The following is a 24,120-nucleotide window of genomic DNA, read 5'->3' as shown; positions in this document are numbered from 1 at the left end:
AAATATCCAAATATTTAAAAACTGACGATATAGCTTAGCTGGTCCTTGCAGAAATTCTACAAAATATCCCTGATGTTCCTTAAATAATATTCCTTGTAAAATGTCCTTCCAAAAATCAATGGTAGTTCTCCAAAAAAAATATTTAAAATAATTCGAAATAGTTTCCAAATGTATATTCCTTGGAAAATATAGACCTTAAAAAAATCTAGGATATTCGTTGAAAAAATATTTTGTTAAAAAAAGTTTAGTAAATCCACGATAGATGTTGAACTTTGTTTTTTAATCAAGGATAGTCTTTGGAAAAATGTCCAAAAAATGCAGAAAAAAATATTGAAAAAATTATTATTTAAAAATTGCAGTCCTTGATTTTTTTCAAAAAAAAAAAAAAAAAAAAAAAAAAAATAAAAAAAAATTGAATAAAATAAAAAAAATCTACGAAAGTTCTTGAGAAAATAATATTTGAACGACTCGCACATTGCTTAGCCAGTCCTTGCAAAGTATTCTATCAAATATCCCAGATGTTGCTTAAATGATAGTCCTTGCATAAATATTGTAAAAAATACAAAATAGTTCCAAAAAATCAATAAAATAATATTTAAAAAAAAATATATAAAAAAAGTCCGCAATAGTTTCTGAATATATTCCCATAAATATTCCATTCGGAATATATTTATAAAAAAAAACTCTACAGTTATAGCTCAGATAAACCTTGAAAACCCCCGAGCATTTTTACAAAATTCGGTTTTTTTTAATCCGACTTTTTCTTTAAGAAATCGTCGTTTGCAATTCTTTAAAAATGTTTAAAATTAAAGACGCTACCCAATAGTTATGTCCCTGCACAATTGAATTGAAAACAATTTTCAGTGTCACCTGATAAAATCACGACTGGCCACAAATTAAATGCATTTTAAATTACACTCTACCGAAACTTAGGTTATTTCCTCCTGAATTACAGAAAATCGTGTCAAAAACTCAAAACAATTTAATTTCTGAATGGAGATGGGGAAAAACAATGGCTGACGGACACAGCATTTACTTGACAAGGAAGTAGCTTAAATCTTAAAAATAGAACACATCTTAAATTACATGGATACCATGGAGAGGGGGGGTGAAATGAAAAGTTCTCCTAATCCAGCAGCCAGTCAGCCACAACAAATTGGCGGCTAGCCTGGACTTGGCTTGAGGTACACACGCCCTCATACTTCACGCTAAAGGCGGTTGAATTTGTTTATGTAAATTTAACTGCTTAAACGAAGATGATGATGATGATGCTAGAGGACGGGCGAATGAAGAAGGAGCGAGGGGAAATGGAAAAAACGCGAAATAACATTAAATTATATGGGTGTGCAGTGTGGAATAAATGGCAGCTTTGCTCGTTTTTTTTTTCTAAGACAATAACAATCAAAATAATAATAAGTTAAACATTTTTATTTGGCTGTAGTTTTTTTTCGTTGTTTTAAATATTTTCAACTTTTTTCTGTTAGTTTTATTTTTTTTTTCTAAACATTTGCATGTCTAAATTGTTCTATTCGCCACTAGTCAGTGTCCATATCGTAAATTCTCGTTAAATTTAAAATGCGATTTACTTGGAAATTTATTAAAGCTGGAAGCACTGAAACAAAATGCCTTTAAATCAGCTAGCTAGCCGAGCGGCGAGCCAGAAATCCCACCATAAATGAGAAAATGTGCTGCTCAAAATAGAAAAAATTAAAAAAGGAAAACATAACCATAATTTTTAGTTGTGATTAATGCAGTATCATTTTTCATCTGGGTTTGTGGTGGTTGTCTTCCTAGTTTTTTTTCTCATTAAAAAATGAGACAAAAAAAGGAATTAGTGAAAATAACAAGGTTTTAGTTGGAAGAAGCGGTTGTGAGGTACCCTTTAGCTTCTAAAAAAATACTTAGTTTCCTTGGTCTTCCATCACTTCTTTGTCTTCTATGACAAGACCTTGTGGTCTTCCTTGAGAATACCCTACTTTGATCTGCTATGAAAAGACCCATTGGTCCTCTATGAGAAGACACTTTGGTCTTCTATGAGAAGACCCCTCTGGTTTTCTATGAGAAGGAACTTTGACATTTTATGAGAAGACCCTGTGGTCTTGTATGATAAGACCCTTTGGTTTTCTATTAGAAGACCTTTTGATTTTCTTTGACAACACCTCTTCCGTTTGCTGTTAGAAGACGCTTTGGTCTTCATTGAGAAGACCCTTTGGTTTTCATTGAGAAGAACCTTTGGTCTTCCATGAGAAGACCCCTTTGTCTTCTATGAGAAGACCCCTTTGTCTTCTATGAGAAGACCACTTGGTCTTCTATGAGAAGACCACTTGGTCTTCTATGAGAAGACCACTTGGTCTTCTATGAGAAGACCTCTGGTCTTCTATGAGAAGAAGACCCTCTTGGTCTTCTATGAGAAGACCTCTGGTCTTCTATGAGAAGAAGACCCTCTTGGTCTTCTATGAGAAAAAGACCCCTTGGTCTTCTATGAGAGTCCCCTTTGGTCTTCTATGAGAAAACCCCTTGGTATTCTATGAGAGAAAGACCGTTTGGTCTTCTATGGGAAGAAGTCCCTTTTGGTCTTTTATGAGAAGTCCCCTTGGTCTTGTATGAGAAGACCCCTTGGTCTTCTATGAGAAGAAGACCCTCTTGGTCTTCTATGAGAAGAAGACCCTCTTGGTCTTCTTAGAGAAGACCCATCTGGCCTTCTACAAGAAGACCCATCTGGACTTCTATGAGAAGACCCATCTGGACTTCTACGAGAAGACCCATCTGGACTTCTATGAGAAGACCCTTTTGGTCTTCTATGAGAAGACCCTTTTGGTCTTCTATGAGAAGACCATTTTGGTCTTCTATGAGAAGACCCCTTGGTCTTCTATGAGAAGACCCCTTTGTCTTCTATGAGAAGACCCCTTGGTCTTCTATGAGAAGACCTTCTGGTCTTCTATGAGAAGACCTTCTTGTCTTCCAGGAGAAGACCTTCTTGTCTTCCAAGAGAAGACCTTCTGGTCTTCCAGGAGAAGACCTTCTGGTCTTCCAGGAGAAGACCTTCTGGTCTTCCAGGAGAAGACCTTGTGGTCTTCCAGGAGAAGACCTTGTGGTCTTCCAGGAGAAGACCTTCTGGTCTTCTATGAGAAGAGCCTTCTGGTCTTCTATGAGAAGAGCCTTCTGGTCTTCTATGAGAAGACCCCTTGGTCTTCTATGAAAAGACCCTTTGGGCTTCTATGAGAGACCCCATGGTCTTTTATTAGAAGGACCATTTGGTCTTGTCTGCACGAATTATGGCCTTCAATCGGCCAATGAACCGTCACACGCTGCCCGAATGTTGCTCTGCGGTATTTTGGGTCATTCCCGGCGAAGCGCTTGCTTGTATTTTTAGTGCCAACCATGCTTTCCAAAATACTCCAGGCACAGTAGTGCAACGGATGTGCTTCCGGAGATTTTGGTGGCCATTGTGCGCTGGAAATGAAGCGAGGGACATCATTTTGTAACCATTCTTGGGTGGCGCGTGCTGAGGGCGATGATGCTGAGTCCTGTTAGAATGTCCAAGGTCTGTGGCCAAAATGTTTCCGTGCCCAAGGCTTTAGTACACCCTTCAGAATATTTTTGCGATAATATTCGCCATTTATTCTGATGCCATCGTCGACCAATACGAGCGGAGAGCGACCATCGGCTGTTATGGCGGCCCACACCATCACCATGGCCGGCGCTTAAGTTCTGTTGGCCAACCAAAGGTGCACATTTTCAGCTGACCTCTTTGGGAAGCAAGCACCATCTTTTCTTTGTTTAATAACTGCTGGACAACGAATATTTTCTCATCAGAGCGGAGAAAACCAAATTCGGCAGTTCACCACTTTCGGCTAAGCGAAGCAACTCTTAAGCTCTTTTGAGTCTATTTTCTTTCTGTTGCGGTGTAAGTTCTTGCACTTTTTGGAATTTCAATGGTTTCACCCCGAGCTCATTTTGCAATATTTGGCGAATGGAATATTGCGATATGTTCAGCTCACGAGCCATTTTTCGACTACTGCGACGCGAGTTCCGGTCAAATCACTTCTTTAGTTTTCGAACCTTTTTTGCTGATGTTGCTGTTTTCTTCCATTCACTTCCACTTCCTTGACGTCGGGCTACGCTACCAGTATCAGTGATGGTACGAGATTTAAAAGATTTATTCACATTTAAATGCTGGAGTGCTCTAACGATAGCCACTTGTGGTTTTCCAGCCAAATATAAAGAAATCAAGCTATCACGCTTGAATTCCATCACGAATAACTTTTTCTCTGGAAAATTCTGATGCTTTTGTACGCTTGTAAACAATATAATGAACTGTCACTGGAATAATTTTAACAGCTGTCGGACGAGTCTGAGAAGACCCATTGGTCTTTTACGAGAAGAACCTTTGGTATTCTATAAGGATTCCTCTATTCCTCGCCTCTTCATTTATATATTATGTCTATCCTCTAGCGTAGCAACTCATCAACGGCCTCATCATCATTAAAACAGATGTTTTCCTTTTTTCTCTTCTCTCCCTTTATCTCAAGATTTTTTTTTTGGGTTACGTAGATAAAACTAGGATTCTAAGGACATCATCTTTGGATGTAGGCTAAGATATGAGAAATGAACTAACTTTGACTGGTAGTTGGATGTCCCCTTCATCCCTTATCCTTTAGGCTATTTCCGCCTTCCATCTTTAAGAAGAGATGAAATGTGGGCTTAGCTTAAATTGTTGTTAATATTTTTTTCATTAGTCTTGTTTGTGTGTCACTAACACAAACATAACATAATGTTTTCTTGGCGAACACACAACTTGAATTGTAGTTCTTTGGAGGACTTGCAAGGATGTAGAGGAGGTATATTAATGTCAACAAATAAATGTTTATATGGCCATATTAGAAGTGTTATTATTTTTTGTTTTGTTGTTTTGTAAAGGAGATGCTGTCAAAACATGTGTTAGCTAGATTGTGGTTAATTGAGTTTCAGGAGATGTTAAATTTTGGGGAGGGCTTTAGGGTTGCACCTTCAATACATACAAGACCTTATGAATATTCTTTTCAGGATTCTCCCAATTAGAAACGTGGCTTCTTATAGAAACATTTCTCAAGGACCCGCGGACCAATATACGTAGATTATTTAAGGATTTTTTTGAGGAACCTGCAGACCAATATACGTAGATTTTTAAAAAAATATTTTTCAAAGACCTGAAAATCAATAAACATGGATTTAAAAAAAATTCTCAAGGACCTGCAGACCAATAAACATGTATTTAAAAATATGTCTTCTCAAGGACCTGCAGACCAATAAACGTGGATTTTAAAAAAATATCTTCTCAAGGACCTATAGACCACTAAAAAATGAATTTAAAAAAATATCTTCTCAAGGACCTGCAGACCAATGAACGTGGATTTTTAAAAAAATATTTTTTCAAGGACCTGCGTACCAATAAAGGTGGATTTTTAAAGAATATATTTTCAAAGACCTTCTGAGCCATAAACGTGGATTTTTAAAGAATATTTTTTCCAGGACCTTCTGAGCCATAAACGAGGATTTTCAAAAAATATTTTTTCTAGGACCTTCTGAGCCATAAACGTGAATTTTCAAAAAATATTTTTTCTAGGACCTTCTGAGCCATAAACGTGGATTTTTAAAGAATAGTTTTTCCAAGACCTTCTGAGCCATAAACGTGGATTTTTAAAGGTCAGGACCTTCTGAGCTCTAAACGTGGATTTTTAAAGGTCAGGACCTTCTGAGCAATAAACGTGGATTTTTAAAGAAATTTTTTTCCAGGACCTTCTGAGCCATAAACGTGGATTTTTAAAGAAATTTTTTTCCAGGACCTTCTGAGCCATAAACGTGGATTTTTAAAGAAATTTTTTTCCAGGACCTACAGACCAATAAACGTGGATTTTTAAAGAATATTTTTTCCAAGGACCTACAGACCAATAAACGTGGATTTTTAAAGAATATTTTTTCCAAGGACCTACAGACCAATAAACGTGGATTTTTAAAGAATATTTTTTCCAAGGACCTACAGACCAATAAACGTGGATTTTTAAAGAATATTTTTTCCAAGGACCTACAGACCAATAAACGTGGATTTTTAAAGAATATTTTTTTTTGAAATCCTGGTAATTTTAAATGTTTGAATGAGCTCCTGTTTAGAACCCACCATTTTCTTTGGGACTCCTATAAGCAGAAATCCTTATTATACTGCTTAATATTCTACATCGTTAAATCCTGCATACCTCATTGCCATTTGCCTTAATTGATTTAATTATAAATTATTAATTTATTTTAGTGTTTCCTCGCTCCCAATCCTCTCTCCACTCTCTCTCTCTCTCCCTCCTTCCGTATTATTACATCAAATTATATTTATTAATTGCTCTTTAATTTAATGATGATAATGGCTATGATATGTGTATTTGGTTTTGTCATTATATCTGTCATTGAGACACATAAACACACACACACATACATGTAAACAATCAATTATTTGAACAAAAACATCAAACACTTCAAGACTGAAGTGAAGGGGGCCAGGATACAATTCCCATCCTTCCATTACCATTTCCGATCAAACAAACTGCTGTAAAAGACAAATTGACTGCCTCTGGTACATCGTGTCCTGCCAGCAATCGTCCACTCCCGCCAAAGACATTTTCACTTAATTGAATACAATTTCATTTCATTTATTTCGATGTTGACCAGGATAATGATGTTGATGTTATTATTGTTGTTGTTGGCAAATAAAGTAATTTCTTCCATTGCAAATATTTTCACAACTTAATCTTTTGCACAAATACTAATAATAATGAAGGGCAGGACACACACAAATGGAACAATCTATGAATATTAAGTGTATGGGCCAAAAAGGATATTATGAGAGGGTGTATCGGTGTGTGTTGTAATGGGGAATTACAATAAGGCTTATTTGGATTCTTCAGAATGCAATATATTCATATTTAAATCGAGGAGCACAGTTGAAAGCTCTGGGCCCAAAATTTGTTCCTAATAATTTAAAAAAATGGTTGTGTTCGAGTTCTGACCTTTCTAGTAGGGAATAGTTGTCAGGTCTCGATATTTCTACGGCACTATTTTCCTTTTCTTTTTAATTCCAAGGCCTTTGAAATCTTATAGAGCATCATCTTCTTCTTTATAGCCATAAATGCAGTTCCTTTTAAGTCAATACTTACTCAAGGATTATTATTCACCCACTCAATATTAAACACTCCATCCTTCGAATTGTCCTCAACACCCCTCTCATTGCACACTGAGCTATTTAACAGCTCGTCCCTGAGCTGTTTGTTAAATAATTTGAAACTGAAACTGTTTGTTAAATAATTTGCATTTTGTAACAATTTTGTTGATCTGCACCATTTAAGACAAATTGCTTTGGCATGACTTTGTCGGATTCTTTGCCAATACTTTCGAAAAAGGACACTACTTTGAGAACTTGATAGCTTTTATTTAGATTTCCTTGGAATTGTAAGTAGAATGAAAAGCGTTATGGTATACATTCCAAATATCAAGAGGTAATCTTTACCAGCAATTCCTAAGAGAGTTTGAATATTTAAATGATTTTTAAATATTTAGTTTGTGCAACGGAAATGGGTAGATATTGAGGATTATCAAATGTTCGTGTATAAATAGAAGAGATCCAGATCTTAGAACACTTCTAAGAATCTTTATTTTCGTGAAAGGCGTTTTGTTAGAGGTATTATTTTATAGATAGAAGTTCTTCTATAGAGATAGATGATTTAGGGTCGACGATTTTTTTACTATAGCTGGAGTATCCGGATACTAGAGAGTATCCGATTTGGTCCAAACTTGACAATATTATTCTTAAACTTAGATCGAAAGAAAATATTTTACTGCACAGAAATCCCCCACAAAAAGCGATGTAAGATTCCGATTGTCTTTAAATTACACACATCAAAATATTTTTCTTAACCCTAGGTCTGGAGCGAAGATGGAATATATCGGTCCACTCCTTCTGGTACCTCCCTTACAAAGGGACAAATTTTTAATATCCATGAAGCTCATAAAACGTAAAATTAACATCCGATTCCATTCAGATTTGGTACATCTCAATATTTCCATCAACGCGTGATCTGTTAAAAAGATTGTGGCATCGGATCATTCCTTCTGGTACTTCCCCACAAAGGGTCAAAGTTTTGAATTAGAAAAACGATCATAAAACCGAAATAAGCATCCACGTTCCTTCCATATTTCACCAATCTCATTATTTCTATTAGCTCTAGATCTGCTGTGAAGATGGGATATATCGGTCCACTCCTTTGGTAACCCCCCCACAAAGGGTCAACATTTTTAATAGCTCATAAAATGTGAAATTATTATCGGATTCCATTCGGATTTGGTACATCTCAATATTTCTATCAACAGATTGATATGTTACAAAGATGATAGAGTTCGGACCATTTCTTCTGGTACCTCCCCCACATAGGGTTCAAGATTTGAAAAACGCTCAAAGAAAGCGAAATAAGCATCCAACTCTCTTCGAATTTCACACAGACAAACATTTTTGCTAACACAAGATCTGTTGTGAAGATGATATATAACTGCGAACCCCTTCTGGTACGTCACCCACAACTAGTCACAATTTCCAATACTTATTTCTGTCATAACTTGTGGATATATTATAATATTTCTCTCAACCAGAAACCTGAGATGAATGTGGAATTTATGATTTCGCATAAAATTGGTTATAAATGTTCGACTTTCTTGTAATTTTGTCCATACCAATATTTTTATCTATATTAGATGAAGTATGAAAATGGAATACTTCGGTCCCCAAGCAAATTTTAATATTTTCTAAAAATTATCAAATATCTCATATAGAGTGAAAGTGAAATATTTATATCATATTCCTTCGGAACCTACTCCATAGAGGGTCAACAATTTAAATAATTCTAACAGAAGTCGAAATATATTTAAATAATCCAACATTGGCTGGGGGTACAAATCCGTCGGCAAAACCAACTGCTACTTTTTTTTATTTATTCCGAATTTAATACATTTCCTATTTAAGTCAAAATTTCCGCAAATACTTTTTTTTGGGAAAAAGAAATTTTCTAGATCAAATGTCATAATGAGTTTCTCGCCAAAAGATATTTGTATACTTTATGTATATACCATAAAAATTCTGTATTTTTCCGAACTAGCTTTGAATTTTCTTATAATTTCACTGACCAATAGCCAGTCTTGGTTGTGAAAATTCCAAGATTTTATAGCACTTGGATTGTAGATCAAAACTCCGAATAAGCTTCGGGTTCTTAGACCACAGATTTTAAGACCCTCATATTGACTTGACCGTGTACAGAAGAGCTCCAACTTTTTTATATAAATTTCGCTGTATGAAATATAGAGCTTTGAAAATTTATAGAGAGCTTTATATAACTTCAAGAAATATTGATTAAAAAAAAAAAAAAAAACAAGTAAAAAAACATTAAGTTCGGCCGGGCCAAACTTTTAATACCCTCCATCTTAGAGTAAAGGAAACATTAGAAGAAATGTGGCAAAAACCGTTAAAATGCCGAATATCGGGAGGTACCGTTATATGGGGGCTATACCAAATCGTGGACCTACACATGCAATGTTTCGCCAAAGGAGCTAGAACCCATTATGACCTACAAATACCAATTTTCAGACAAATCCGTGAAAAAATGTGGCAAAAATCATCAAATTACCGAATATCGGGAGGTACCGTTATATGGGGGCTATACCAAAACGTGGACCTATAAATACAATGACTCGCCATACGAACTGGGACCCATTATGACCTACAAATACCATTTTAAGACAAATCAGTGAAAAAATGTGGTGAAAACCATCAAAATACCGAATATCGGGAGGTACCGTTATATGGGGGCTATACCAAATCGTGGACCCATACATGCAATGTTTCGCCACCGGAGCTAGAACCCATTATGATCTACAAATGCCAATTTTTAGACAAATCCGTGAAAAAATGTGGCAGAAATAATCATAATACCGAATATCGGGATGTACCGTTATATGGGGGCTATACCAAAACGTGGACCTATAATTACAATGACTCGCCATACGAACTGGGACCCATTATGATCTACAAATACCAATTTTTAGACATATCCGTGAAGAAAGGTGTAAAAAAATCATCAAAATACCGAATATTGGGAGGTTCCGTTATATGGGGCTATACCAAAACGGGGACCTATACATACAATGTTTAGCCACACGCACAGGGACTCATTATGACCTACAAATACCAATTTTCAGACAAATCCGTGAAAAAATGTTGCATAAATCATCAAAATACCCAATATCGGGAGGTACCGTTATATGGGGACTATACCAGAACGTGGACCTATATATCTCATTTTCAATACCAACCATCCTAGACACAATAAAAATTGCTCTGCTAAATTTTGGCGCTCTACGTCAAATAATGTGGGTTGTATCGTGATTTCAACAGACAGACAGACCTACATTCGGACATCGTTAAATCGACTTAGAATTTTATGCTGATTATGAATATATATACTTTATGGGGTCTACGACGAATATTTAAGGATGTTACAAACCGAATGACAAAGTTAATATACCCTCCTTTCCAAGGTGGAGGGTATAAAAATGGGCCATGTCGGTCCACGGTGTGATACCCGTTGATACTAAAGATACCCCTGATCTTAGTTATTGTTTTTAAGGTAATATTTATTTGCTGTTGATACTACAACAAGCAGAGTGGCGCAGTGGAAGCGTGCTGGGCCCATAACCCAGAGGTCCGAGGATCGAAACCTTGCTCTGCTAGGAGTTAAATTAATTTTTTATACATTTTTTTATTTTTTTGCAACTCATGAACCCTTTATTTGGAATAACTGCCAACATTTCTCAACCCTGTTTCGGGAGGGGCCTTAATTAATTTGCCCCCTTTGACACATATCCCCTATTGTATTTCAAAAATCACCCTCATAGTACTCTTAAGGCTCCTTGCGGCTAATGGCCAATACATTTTTGGACCAGCAAATAAATCGTGTATTAATTTCACTTAGCAAAAATCTCCGTTTGTATTATCAGTAAATAATTCAAATAAGCGGCAAAAGAAAATTGTCGAAACAATAAAAACAGATTGACATAGAACAATGAACGAAATTATGTCCAAGCGTTTAACTTTTAACCCCGGCTGCCAGGGGCATAATGCTCCGAACATATTGTTCTTCATCTCCACCCACAACCCCATGGCGAAGGGGTGGGATGGGTAATCTTTATTAATAGTTAAGTGGCCATAAGATTGTGTTGAACGAATTATAAGTAATGTGAAGTTGGCGTACAGCCACTACACACACAGACACTCCAACACACAATATTTATAGAGTAGAACATTTTTATGCCATGACTTTAAGTATTGAAAGAAAAAAAATGTCCTACCACCCATGGCGGTGGTGGTGTGGTCTTCACAATAACACCAGGCAGCCTGGCATCATCGAGCCAGCCTGCCATCATCCATCCACACAGCCTTCAAACCACCCACTTCTTTGAAGTTACTTAAACTATGTTGCCCAGGCAACGTCAAATTCCTAAAACTTAAAGTTGTAGCTTATTCTTCCTATTCAAAGAATGGAGGAAAGAGGATTATGTAAACTATTGGAAAATTAATTCCCTCTTTGAGGAGGGGTGGGGTGTAATTATTTCAAATGACGCCCAGCCACCGGCCATAATCCCCTGGAGTTCTGCTTTGACTCCTTAAAGCTATATAAGCTATTTGTTGCGGATTTTTAAATTTACATTGATTTCTGGTAATTACGATGACCAACTTAAATTCAATTTGGCATCAAATCGATAAATTAGAGAGAACTTAATTTTCCAAGAAGACCAAGAGTAGGAGAACATAAAGAGGACATGAGGTCTTCTCGATGCAGTCCAATACGACTTCTTATAGAAGACTACGAATTGGTCTTATAGAAAGACCTAGAGGTCTTCTTATAAAATACCAAAATGTCTTCTTATAGGGAACGTCTTAATATAGAAGACCTAGAGGTCTCCCCATAGAAGATCAAAAGAAAAAGGTCGAAAAATGTCACCATATTGACCACCAGGAGAACTCATAAAGATTCATTGGTCTTCTCACAGAAGAGCAAAGGGTCTTCTCACAGAAGACCAAAGGGTATTCTTATAGAAGATCAAAGGGTCTTTTCACAGAAGAGCAAAGGCTCTTCTCATAGAAGGTCAAAGGATCTTCTCACTGAAGAGCAAAGGATCTTCTTATAGAAGACCAAAGGGTCTTCTAACAGAAGACCAAAGGGTCTTCTCATAGAAGATCACAGGGTCTTCTCATAGAAGACCAAAACATCCTCTCATAGAATACCAAAGGCTCTTCTCATAGAAGACCAACGCTTTTCTCATAGAAGACCAAAAGGTCTTCTCATAGAAGACCAAAAGGTCTTCTCATAGAGGACCAAATGATCTTCTCATAGAAGACCAAAGGGTCTTCTAACGGAAGACCAAAGGGTCTTCTCATAGAAGACCAAAGGGTCTTTTCATAGAAGACCAAAGGGTCTTCTAAGAGAAGGGTCCTCTCATAGAAGTTCAAAGGGTCTTATCATAGAAGACCAAAGGGTCTTCTCTTAGAAGACCAAAGAGTCTTTTCATAGAAAACCGAAAGGACTTTCCATAGAAGACCAAAGGGTCTTCTCATAGAAGAGCAGAAGGGTCTTCTCATTGAAGACCAAAGGGTCTTCTCATAGAAGACCACAGGTTCTTCTCATAGAAGACCAAAGGGTCTTCTCATAGAAGACCAAAGGGTCTTCTAATAGAAGACCAAAGGGTCTTCTAATAGAAGACCGAAGGGTCTTCTCATAGAAGACCGCAGGGTCTTCTCATAGAAGACCAAAGGTTCTTCTCATAGAAAGACCAAAGGCTCTTCTCACAGGGTCTTCTAACGGAAGACCAAAGGGTCTTCTCATAGAAGACCAAAGGGTCATTTCATAGAAGACCAAACGGTCTTCTAAGAGAAGGGTCCTCTCATAGAAGTTCAAAGGGTCTTATCATTGAAGACCAAAGGGTCTTCTCTTAGAAGACCCAAGAGTCTTTTCATAGAAGACCAGAGGGTCTTCTCATAGAAGAGCAGAAGGGTCTTCTCCTAGAAGAGCAGAAGGGTCTTCTCCTAGAAGAGCAGAAGGGTCTTCTCCTAGAAGAGCAGAAGGGTCTTCTCCTAGAAGAGCAGAAGGGTCTTCTCCTAGAAGAGCAGAAGGGTCTTCTCCTAGAAGAGCAGAAGTGTCTTCTCCTAGAAGAGCAGAAGGGTCTTCTCCTAGAAGAGCAGAAGGGTCTTCTCCTAGAAGAGCAGAAGGGTCTTCTCCTAGAAGAGCAGAAGGGTCTTCTCCTAGAAGAGCAGAAGGGTCTTCTCCTAGAAGAGCAGAAGGGTCTTCTTCTAGAAGAGCAGAAGGGTCTTCTTCTAGAAGAGCAGAAGGGTCTTCTTCTAGAAGAGCAGAAGGGTCTTCTTCTAGAAGAGCAGAAGGGTCTTCTTCTAGAAGAGCAGAAGGGTCTTCTCCTAGAAGAGCAGAAGGGTCTTCTCCTGAAGAGCAGAAGGGTCTTCTCTGGAAGAGCAGAAGGGTCTCTCCTAGAAGAGCAGAAGGGTCTTCTCCTAGAAGAGCAGAAGGGTCTTCTCCTAGAAGAGCAGAAGGGTCTTCTCCTAGAAGAGCAGAAGGGTCTTCTCCTAGAAGAGCAGAAGGGTCTTCTCATAGAAGAGCAGAAGGGTCTTCTCATAGAAGAGCAGAAGGGTCTTCTCATAGAAGAGCAGAAGGGTCTTCTCATAGATGAGCAGAAGGTCTTCTCATAGATGAGCAGGAAGGGTCTTCTCATAGATGAGCAGAAGGGTCTTCTCATAGATGAGCAGAAGGGTCTTCTCATAGATGAGCAGAAGGGTCTTCTCATAGATGAGCAGAAGGGTCTTCTCATAGATGAGCAGAAGGGTCTTCTCATAGATGAGCAGAAGGGTCTTCTCATAGATGAGCAGAAGGGTCTTCTCATAGATGAGCAGAAGGGTCTTCTCATAGATGAGCAGAAGGGTCTTCTCATAGATGAGCAGAAGGGTCTTCTCATAGATGAGCAGAAGGGTCTTCTCATAGATGAGCAGAAGGGTCTTCTCATAGATGAGCAGAAGGGTCTTCTCATAGATGAGCAGAAGGGTCTTCTCATAGATGAGCAGAAGGGTCTTCTCATAGATGAGCAGAAGGGTCTTCTCATAGATGAGCAGAAGGGTCTTCTCATAGATGAGCAGAAGGGTCTTCTCATAGATGAGCAGAAGGGTCTTCTCATAGATGAGCAGAAGGGTCTTCTCATAGATGAGCAGAAGGGTCTTCTCATAGATGAGCAGAAGGGTCTTCTCATAGATGAGCAGAAGGGTCTTCTCATAGATGAGCAGAAGGGTCTTCTCATAGATGAGCAGAAGGGTCTTCTCATAGATGAGCAGAAGGGTCTTCTCATAGATGAGCAGAAGGGTCTTCTCATAGATGAGCAGAAGGGTCTTCTCATAGATGAGCAGAAGGATCTTCTCATAGATGAGCAGAAGGGTCTTCTCATAGATGAGCAGAAGGATCTTCTCATAGATGAGCAGAAGGGTCTTCTCATAGATGAGCAGAAGGGTCTTCTCATAGATGAGCAGAAGGGTTTCTCATAGAAGAGCAGAAGGGTCTTCTCATAGAAGAGCAGAAGGGTCTTCTCATAGAAGAGAAGAGCAGAAGGGTCTTCTCATAGAAGAGCAGAAGGGTCTTCTCATAGAAGAGCAGAAGGGTCTTCTCATAGAAGAGCAGAAGGGTCTTCTCATAGAAGAGCAGAAGGGTCTTCTCATAGAAGAGCAGAAGGGTCTTCTCATAGAAGAGCAGAAGGGTCTTCTCATAGAAGAGCAGAAGGGTCTTCTCATAGAAGAGCAGAAGGGTCTTCTCATAGAAGAGCAGAAGGGTCTTCTCATAGAAGAGCAGAAGGGTCTTCTCATAGAAGAGCAGAAGGGTCTTCTCATAGAAGAGCAGAAGGGTCTTCTCATAGAAGAGCAGAAGGGTCTTCTCATAGAAGAGCAGAAGGGTCTTCTCATAGAAGAGCAGAAGGGTCTTCTCATAGAAGAGCAGAAGGGTCTTCTCATAGAAGAGCAGAAGGGTCTTCTCATAGAAGAGCAGAAGGGTCTTCTCATAGAAGAGCAGAAGGGTCTTCTCATAGAAGAGCAGAAGGGTCTTCTCATAGAAGAGCAGAAGGGTCTTCTTAAATATGCCTTTTATGAAATCCCTCATTTCTCCCCAACACAAAACACTGTGCAGCCGCGCTATTGCTCGAAAGCGTGCAAAATACGTAATATGCCATTTGAACGGCGCTTTAACGATGTGCGTTAGACGGTAACCATAGCCAAGTAACGTCACACCAAATCATCGCACACAGATAGACACACATGTTGGCACAACATATATATGTATGACAACAAGAAAGCTTGGCTGACACCCATACATCTTAATTTGCTCATGATCCAACGGATGGCGATGATGATGATGGTGACGATGACGATGATGATCAAAATGAAGTGAAAAACTGTCACCATGACGGTGACGATTTCGTGGACTGAACGGTTGGTTGGTTAAGCGGCGGCTGGCGGCGGCACACAGCATTTTAGACAGATTTATTTTACGGCTATCTTCCGTTCAGTTAGTCAGAGTGATTGAAAGTAGTTGCTGAAGATGTGCCGTTTTGATTGGTTTCTGAGGTAGAAATTGGAGAAAAGGATTTTTTTCAGGGAAATTATAAATCGTAAATTTTTTAAAAATATTTTTTTAAATATCATTTATGATTTTCAAAGATATAAATAGTGGATTTTTCTTAAAAATATTTTTCAGGGACCATATATATCTTGTGGATTTTTTAAATTTTTTCAAGTTCTGTATACATCGTGGAGTTTTACAAATATTTTTTATGGACCAAATACTAGTCATGGATTTTGAAAAAAAAAATTCAAAGACTATGCTTAAGTCGTGGTCGTATCATTTTATAACAATATTTTTGAAGACAATCAGGGCTATAACTGGGGATTTTTACATAAAAGAACTTTAAAAATCCCCTTTTTGTTGGAAAGTCTGTGTAGAACCTTCTTTTCGTGGAATACAATTAATCGACATTCTATTTGTGGATGACTTTTAGAAAAAGACCTCCAAAGGGTCTTCTCTCTCAGTCTATACAAGGCCTGAAAAATGTCCTGTCTCTAGATGAACAGTAAACGGGGTTCTGTCTAATGATCATAAGAAAATATATCACTTGAAGAGTTTTCCATCTATGAAAGACCTTTAAAAGATTTTCAATCTATAGAAAGACTCTTAAAGAACGTCTCGCTTTAGAGAATCTCTTGAGGGTAGCCTGTCTATGGAAAATCCTCCTGTCTATAGAAAACAGTACAGGAGTCTTTTGTCTATTGAAGATCTCTCATAAATTTTTTCTTATAAAAGTGATCATCTTTTTGTCTATTGAAGATCTCTTAAGGATTTTCTTCCTGTAAAAGAGCTCGTAAAGGTCTTCTTTCTATAGAGGTCTCCCTATAGAAGATCAAGAGAAAAAGGTCGAAAAATGTCACCATATTGATCACCAGGAGAACTCATAAAGATTCATTGGTCTTCTCACAGAAGACCAAAGGGTCTTCTCATAGAAGACCAAAGGGTCTCCTCATAGAAGACAAAAGGGTCTTCTCATAGAAGACAAAAGGGTCCTCTCGTAGAAGACCAAAGGGTCTTCTCATATAAGACCAAAGGGTTCTCTCATAGAAGACCAAAGTTTCTTCTCACAGAAGAGTAAAGGGTCTTCTCACAGAAGAGCAAAAGATCTTCCCACAGAAGACCAAAGGCTCTTCTCACAGAAGACCAAAGGCTCTTCTCACAGAAGACCAAAGGGTCTTCTCACAGAAGACCAAAGGGTCTTCTCATAGAAGACCAGAGGCTCTTCTCATAGAAGATCAAAGGATCTTTTCACAGAAGAGCAAAGCGTCTTCTCACAGAAGACCGAAGGGTCTTCTCACAGAATACCGAAGGGTCTTTTCATAGAAAACCAAAGGCTCTTCTCGAAGAAGACCAAAGAGTTTTCTCATAGAAGACCAAATGGTTTTCTCATATAAGACCAAAGGCTCTTTTCATAGTAGACCAAAGGCTCTTCTCATAGAAGACCAAAGGGTCTTCTCATAGAAGACCATAGGGTCTTCTCATAGAAGACCAAAGGGTCTTCTCATAGAAGACCAAAGGGTCTTCTTATAGAAGACCAAAGGGTCTTCTTATAGAAGACCAAAGGGTCTTCTCATAGGAAACCAAAGGGTCTTCTCATAGAAGACTAGAAGTGTCTTTTCATAGAAGACCAGAAGGGTCTTCTCATAGAAGACCAGGAGGTACCCATAAAAGGTATTATTTCTAAGGAAAACCTTGGAAATGTCCACTCTAAAGAAATGCCATAAGAGGTCTAGTGTCTATGGAGGACCTCTGATAGGCCCTTCATCTATAGAAGAACTTTCGATAGTCTACTGTGTATGACAGACTTACTAAGCGTCTCCTGTCTATAGAAGACATTCTAGGAGTCTTTTGTCTATTGAACATCTCTCATGGATTTTCCTTCTGTAAAGGAGCTCGTAAAGGTCTTCTTTTTATAGAACAAATTGCTAGGGCCTCCTATCTGTTGAAGACTTCTTATGAATCTTCTTTTGAAGATTTCTAAAGGATCTGTAGGATTATCTGGAGAATTCTGTTGGATCTTCTGCAAATATAAAACCTGCTAAGAGCATTTTGACTTTGGAAACCCGTGTATAGAACACCATGTGTGGTTCTTCAGGCAATTCTCTCTTTAGAAGACTTTTTAAAGTTATTTTGTCCATGTAGGATATTTTGAAAAATCTTCTGTTTATAGAAAAATCTCTTAGGGTCTTCTGTCTATGGAACACTTATAAATGGTTCTCTTTCGTTAGGAACCCTTTAAAAGGTATAATTGCTATAGAGGCCCTTTGAGACGTATCTTGTCTACAGAAGGCCTGTAAGCGGTATTTGGTCTATAGAAGAACTTTTTTAAAGCCTATAAAATTGCTTCATTCTATGGGAAACCTTGTAAATGTCCGCTCTATGTAGCCTACATAACCTCTCTCTCTCTCTCTGTGGCGTATACAGGGTGAGATAAAAAAACTGCAACCAACTTCAGACTGCTGTCATTTCTAAGGCACCTGTCCGACACCTGTTAAAATTATTCCAGTGACAGCTCATTATATTGTTGTTTACAAGCGTACAAAAGCATTTTTGGGGAGAATTTTCCCGAAAAAAGTTATTCGTGATGGAATTCAAGCGGGATAGTGTGATTTCTTTATATTTAGCTGGAAAACCACAAGTGGCTAGCGTTAGCGCCCTCTAGCATTTAAATGTGAATGAATCTTTTGTGTCTCGTACCATCGTACGTTACCGTGATACGTAGCCCGACGTCAAGGAAGTGGACGGAAGAACACAGCAACATCAGCAGAAATAGTTTGAAAAGTAAAGAAGCGACTTGATTGAAACCCGCGTCGCAGTGACCGAAAAATGGCTCGTGAGATGAACATATCGTAATATTACATTCGGCAAATATTGAAAAATTAGCTCGTTGAAATTCCAAAAAGTGCAAGAACTTACATCGAAACAGAAAGAAAATTGACTCAAAAGAGCTAAAAAGTTGCTTCGCTTGGCCGAAAATGGTGAACTGCCGAATTTGATTTTCTCCGATGAGAAAACATTCGTTGTCCAGCAGTTTGTAAACAAACGAAATGATCGTGTTTACTTGCCAAAGAGGTAAGCTGAAAATGTGCACCCTTCGGTTAGCCACCAGAAGTCAAGCGTCGGTGTGTGATGGTGTGGGCCGCCACAACAGCCGACGGTCGCTCCCCGCTCGTGTTAATCGACAGTGGCATCAGAATAAATCCCGTATATTATCGCGAAAATATTCTGGAGGGTGTATTAAAGCCTTGGGCACGCAAACATTTTGGCCGCAGACCTGGGACATTCCAACAGGACTCAGCACGCGCCAACCAAGAATGGTTACAAAATGATGATGAAAATGAGGTTCCTCTCTACATTTCCAGCGCACAATGGCCATCAAAATCTCCGGATACCAATCCGTGGGACTATTGTTTCTGGAATATTTTGGAAAGCAAGGTTGGCATTAAAAAATACCAAAGTGTCGATCACCTCAAGCAAGCGCTTTGCTGGGAATGGGCCATTCGGGCAGCGTGTGACGGATTGGCCTTTTGAAGGCCATAATTCGTGCCAAAGGTGACCAATTCGAACAAATCTAAAGTTATTCTAAAATTTGATCCTATTTCCGACATTTTTTGCTTTCATTCATAAGATATAAAAATTATGGCGTTTGACTTTGTTGCAGTTTTTTTTATCTCATCTAATCCTGTATAAACGATCTTTAAAATCTCTCCTTTCTACTAAAGATGTTCTGTCTATTGAGGGCAGCCATAGAACCTTTTACAAAGGACGTTTTTAAGATCTTCTCTTTATGGAAGACCTACTATGGCTTCACTGCCTTCCGGTTATTTTTTAACGGAATTATGTTAATAGAACCTCTACTAAATATCCTTTAAATATAGAAATTCTCTTAACGATCTTTAAAATCTATAAATCTCTAATCTAATCTCTAATCTCTACTAAAGATGTTCTTTCTATTGAGGGCAGTCATAGAACCTTTTACAAAAGACGTTTTAAGCTTTTCTCTTTATGGAAGACCTATTATGGCTTCGCTGCCTTCAGATTATCTCTTAACGGAATATAGAAATCCTCTAAATATAGAAATCCTCTTAACGATATTTTTTCCATAAAATACCTCTTTTAAGATCTCTAGCCTATACCTTTAAGGATCTGCTCCCAATAGAATGCGTTTTCAATATATTTTTCAGATTTATCGCACGAAATTTATTAGTGTTCTAATAAATGTCACTTCCTAGCCTATCTACTCCCTAACCTACCTCCTCTCTTCTCCCACAATTTCTCTCGCAGTCCATCCCCTTAACAATAATTTATTGTTATTTAAATACTTGCAATTTAGAATTCCCACGACGAGTGTATTTCCGTTTTGTCATCATCATTACCGCCATCAAAATTTTATCACACATTGTCATCGTCGAACTCATCGTCGTCGCCGTCCGTTATTGTCATTGTCAGCATCGTTGTTGTTGTTGCTGCTGCTGTTATCGTCGTTGTCACCTTGTTATTAATATGCCAATGTTAATTGTTTTGCCTGACGGTTTAGATTTATTAGCTGGCTATTTGTTCGATACAACAGGCCTCCAACGGAACAGCAACAACAACAATAGCAACAATAACGGTTTTATTGTTGTCATATGTCTACGTGTTTGGATGCTAGCTTGTAAAGCGCAATGGAGCAAAAAACAGAGCAACAACAACAACAAATAAATGGGTACTTCATCTCACTTTCAATTCAATGTCCAAATGGCCGAAGATTGATATTCGCAATCGGCATTTGGACAGAACGTGTGAATATTTGAAAAATTTACAAAACGTCTTGGAATTGAAATTAAAAAAAAAAAACAAAAAACAAGTCACAAATTTTTATTGTGGGCACATTTTTATGGGCCAATAGAAATTTATGGGCATGGGAAGATTTGAAAGGTTTGAGAATTTTTTCAGAGTAATTTAAATTGGGGTTGGGGAGAACAGGATACAAAGAAATGCTAATTTTTTATTGTCAAAAAATTTTGCCGCTACCAAAATGCCCCAAAAATTTGGAGAAGAGATTTTAAATTTTCACAGAAGCAACCTTCCAGAGAGTCTGTCATCTATTTTCGGGAAAATATCTCCAAAACAAAGCTGAGGTGTGAGAAAGTTTTTTCCATGACCCTCAAAAAACATCAGTTTCCCAAAACCCTAACATTTATTTCCAAATCAATTAGCTGGAATTTTCTAGACATACCAACTCTTCTCCACACCACACACATTATTTCTTACCACCCATGTGTCTAGTTTCTTTTTCAATTAATTTTTTTCTTTCAATTTATTTTTTGGTTAAATATCTATCTATTTTATTATTACCAGTTGTCTATTAAATAACCGGTGATTATTAAATAATTGTTTATGACAACACGATTTCATTGCCAATGTCAGGCAGAAAACAAAGACCAACAACAACTGGTATTGGAAATTGAATGACACATCAGGCAATTGATAGCCATAAAAAAGTAATAGCAACAACAACATAACTCTATTGAAAATAATCCAATTATTGAATTAATCATACGCTCCCCCGCCCCCCTACCTTCTGAAAAAAAGAATTGAGGCCGCCATACGAAGAGACACGTGGAGAAAAGAGGTAGACACGTTTTGGGGAACAAATATAGAAACTAAAAAATAGTTAAATCACAAAAAAATATTTTAAAAAAAGTGCAAAATTTATTGATGACCCTCAATTTCATTTTTAAAAAATCGACAATTTTAGTATTGTTCTTAAATTTTATTTTAAAAAAATTCAAAATTTTTATATTGATTTTAAATTGTTATTTTTTAAACCACGATATAAAAGTAGTCTTTGAAAAAATATTTTTAGAATATTTTAGTACTCGAAAAACATTTTTTTTTAATTCTAAAAAATAAAAAAAAAAACATTTAAAAAGAATATTGTTTGTATATAGTCCTTAACAATATTTGTTATTATCCAAAATATTACCTCTAAAAATCCACACCTTTGACTGAGATATTTTGTCCTCGTTTGTGTCTCTACAGTTCATTAAAAAATATTCTTAAAAAATCCCGTTGGATGGTACTTGAACATTTTTTAACCACGTTTATTGTTCTGTAGGTCTTTTCAAAAATATATTGGTACGTAGGTCCTTCAAAAATGTTCTTAAAAAATCCACTTTGTGGAAAGATTTTAAAAAAATATTCTTAAATAATCCAAAAAATCCTTTAAAACCTTGAAGAAAAATTCTAAAAAATCCACGTTTATGATTCAGAAGGTCCATGCAAAAACCTTAAAGAAAAATTCTAAAAAATCCACGTTTGTGGTTCAGAAGGTCTTTGAAAAAATATTCTTAAAAAATCCACATTTGTGGTTCAGAAGGTCCTAGAAAAAATATTCCTAAAAATCCACGTTTATTGGTCTTTGAAAAAGTTATCTTAAAAAATCCACGTTTGGGGAAGGTCCTTGAAAAATATTTTTTAAAAATCCATGCTTGTGGTTCAGAAGTTCTTAGAAAAATATTCCTCAAAAATCCATGTTTATTGGTCTTGTGGTCTTTAAAAATAATCTTAAAAAACCCACGTTTATTGGTCCTTGAAAAAATAATCTTTAAAAATCCATGTATATTGGTCTCTGGGTCCTTGAAAAAAAATCTTTAAAAATCCACGTTTATTGTTCAGAAGGTCCTTGAAAAAGTATTCTTTAAAAGCGAACGTTTATTGGTCTTTTGGTCCTTGAAAAAAAAATCTTTAAAAATCCACGTTTATTGTTCAGAAGGTCCTTGATCCATGTATACTGGCCTTGAGATCCTTGAAAAAAAATCTAAAAACCACGTATCCTTCAAAAAAAATCTTAAAAAATCCACGTTGCCTTCAAAAAAAATTCTTAAAAAATCCACGTATCCTTCAAAAAAAAATTCTTAAAAAATCCACGTATCCTTCAAAAAAAAATTCTGAAAAAAATCCACGTATCCTTCAAAAAAAAATTCTTTAAAAATCCATGTATACCGGCCCTGAGATCCTTGAAAAAAAATTCTTAAAAAATCCACGTATCCTTCAAAAAAAATTCTTTAAAAATCCACGTATCCTTCAAAAAAAAATTCTTTAAAAATCCACGTATCCTTCAAAAAAAAATTCTTTAAAAATCCATGTATACTGGCCTTGAGATCCTTGAAAAAACAAAATTCTTAAAAAATCCACGTATCCTTCAAAAAAAAATTTCTTTAAAAATCCATGTATACTGGCCTTGAGATCCTTGAAAAAACAAAATTCTTAAAAAATCCATGTACCCTTCAAAAAAAAAATTCTTTAAAAATCCACGTATCCTTCAAAAAAAATTCTTTAAAAATCCATGTATACTGGCCTTGAGATCCTTGAAAAAAAATTCTTAAAAAATCTTTAAAAATCCACGTTTATTGTTCAGAAGCTCCTTGAAAAAATATTTTCTTAAAAATCCACGTTTATTGTTCAGAAGGTCCTTGAAAAAATATTTTCTTAAAAATCTACGTTTATTGTCCAGAAGGTCCTTTAAAAAAGTATTTTTTTAAAATCCACGTTTGTGGTTCAGAAGTTCCTAGAAAAATATATTCTTAAAAATCCATGTTTGAGGTTCAGAAGGTTCTTAAAAAATATTCTTAAAAAACCCACGTTTGTGATTCTGAAGGTCCTTGAAAAAATATTTTTTTAAATTCGAGTTTATGGCTTGGATGGTCCTTGACAAAATATTCTTCAAAAATAGAGGTTTATTGGTGTGTAGATCCTTGAAAAAATATAACTTAAAAATCAAATCCTTGACAAAAATATTTTTAAAAAATCCTGGTTTTTGGTTCAGAATGTCTTTGAAAAAATATTTTTTTAAAAATTCATTTTTTTGAGTTCTGATGGTCCTTCAAAAAATATTCTTCAGAAGAAAGCTTGGAAGGTCCTTAAAAAAATATTTATTAAAAATCCGGGTTTATGGCTTAGATGACCCTTGAAAAAATATTTCTTAAAAATCCACATTTCAAACCTTGCAAAATTTTGATGGATCTGAGAGTACTTGAAAAAGGTCAAAACGTGTGTCATCGAAATAAACGTTTTAGACCCTAGGTATCTTTGGAACAAATCATTCTCAGGACATTTGGAGTCGATTTAGGGGTGTCCGTTCGTCGGTCTGTCTGTCTGTCTGGCCGGTGTGGTTGATAATTTTCGAAGGGAGTATTCGACTTCGTCAAAACTTACTTACAAAACTTACATCGTAATTTTATTATCAATCTTAGATCGAGTTCGAAAATGAGCGATATCGGTCTCCTTCTTTTGGTACCTGCCTCACAAAAATCCAAATTTACACAGAAATTAATTTACCTAGTAGAACAAGAAATGATCATCCAATGTTGTTCAAATTTGGCAAATCCTAATATTTGTATCAGTGCTA

At 36.8% G+C, this 24,120-nt stretch overlaps 1 protein-coding gene and 1 non-coding gene across 3 annotated transcripts in view; one reads left to right on the top strand and one right to left on the bottom strand.

The window, feature by feature from the left end:
• The window catches only part of LOC101900305 (serine-rich adhesin for platelets), a 265,583-nt gene that overhangs the window by 19,788 nt on the left and 221,675 nt on the right, over nt 1–24,120 (bottom strand). The window lies entirely within an intron of this gene.
• Nucleotides 10,726–10,797, top strand: TRNAM-CAU (transfer RNA methionine (anticodon CAU)). Its single transcript has one exon. It is a non-coding gene; the product is annotated as a tRNA-Met (tRNA).

The sequence above is a fragment of the Musca domestica genome, unplaced genomic scaffold (genome assembly GCF_030504385.1).
Source record: "Musca domestica strain aabys unplaced genomic scaffold, Musca_domestica.polishedcontigs.V.1.1 72, whole genome shotgun sequence".
NCBI classification, from domain to species: domain Eukaryota; kingdom Metazoa; phylum Arthropoda; class Insecta; order Diptera; family Muscidae; genus Musca; species Musca domestica.
The sequence above is the reverse complement of the archived record's forward strand: the minus strand, read 5'-3'. Positions and strand labels throughout refer to the sequence as shown.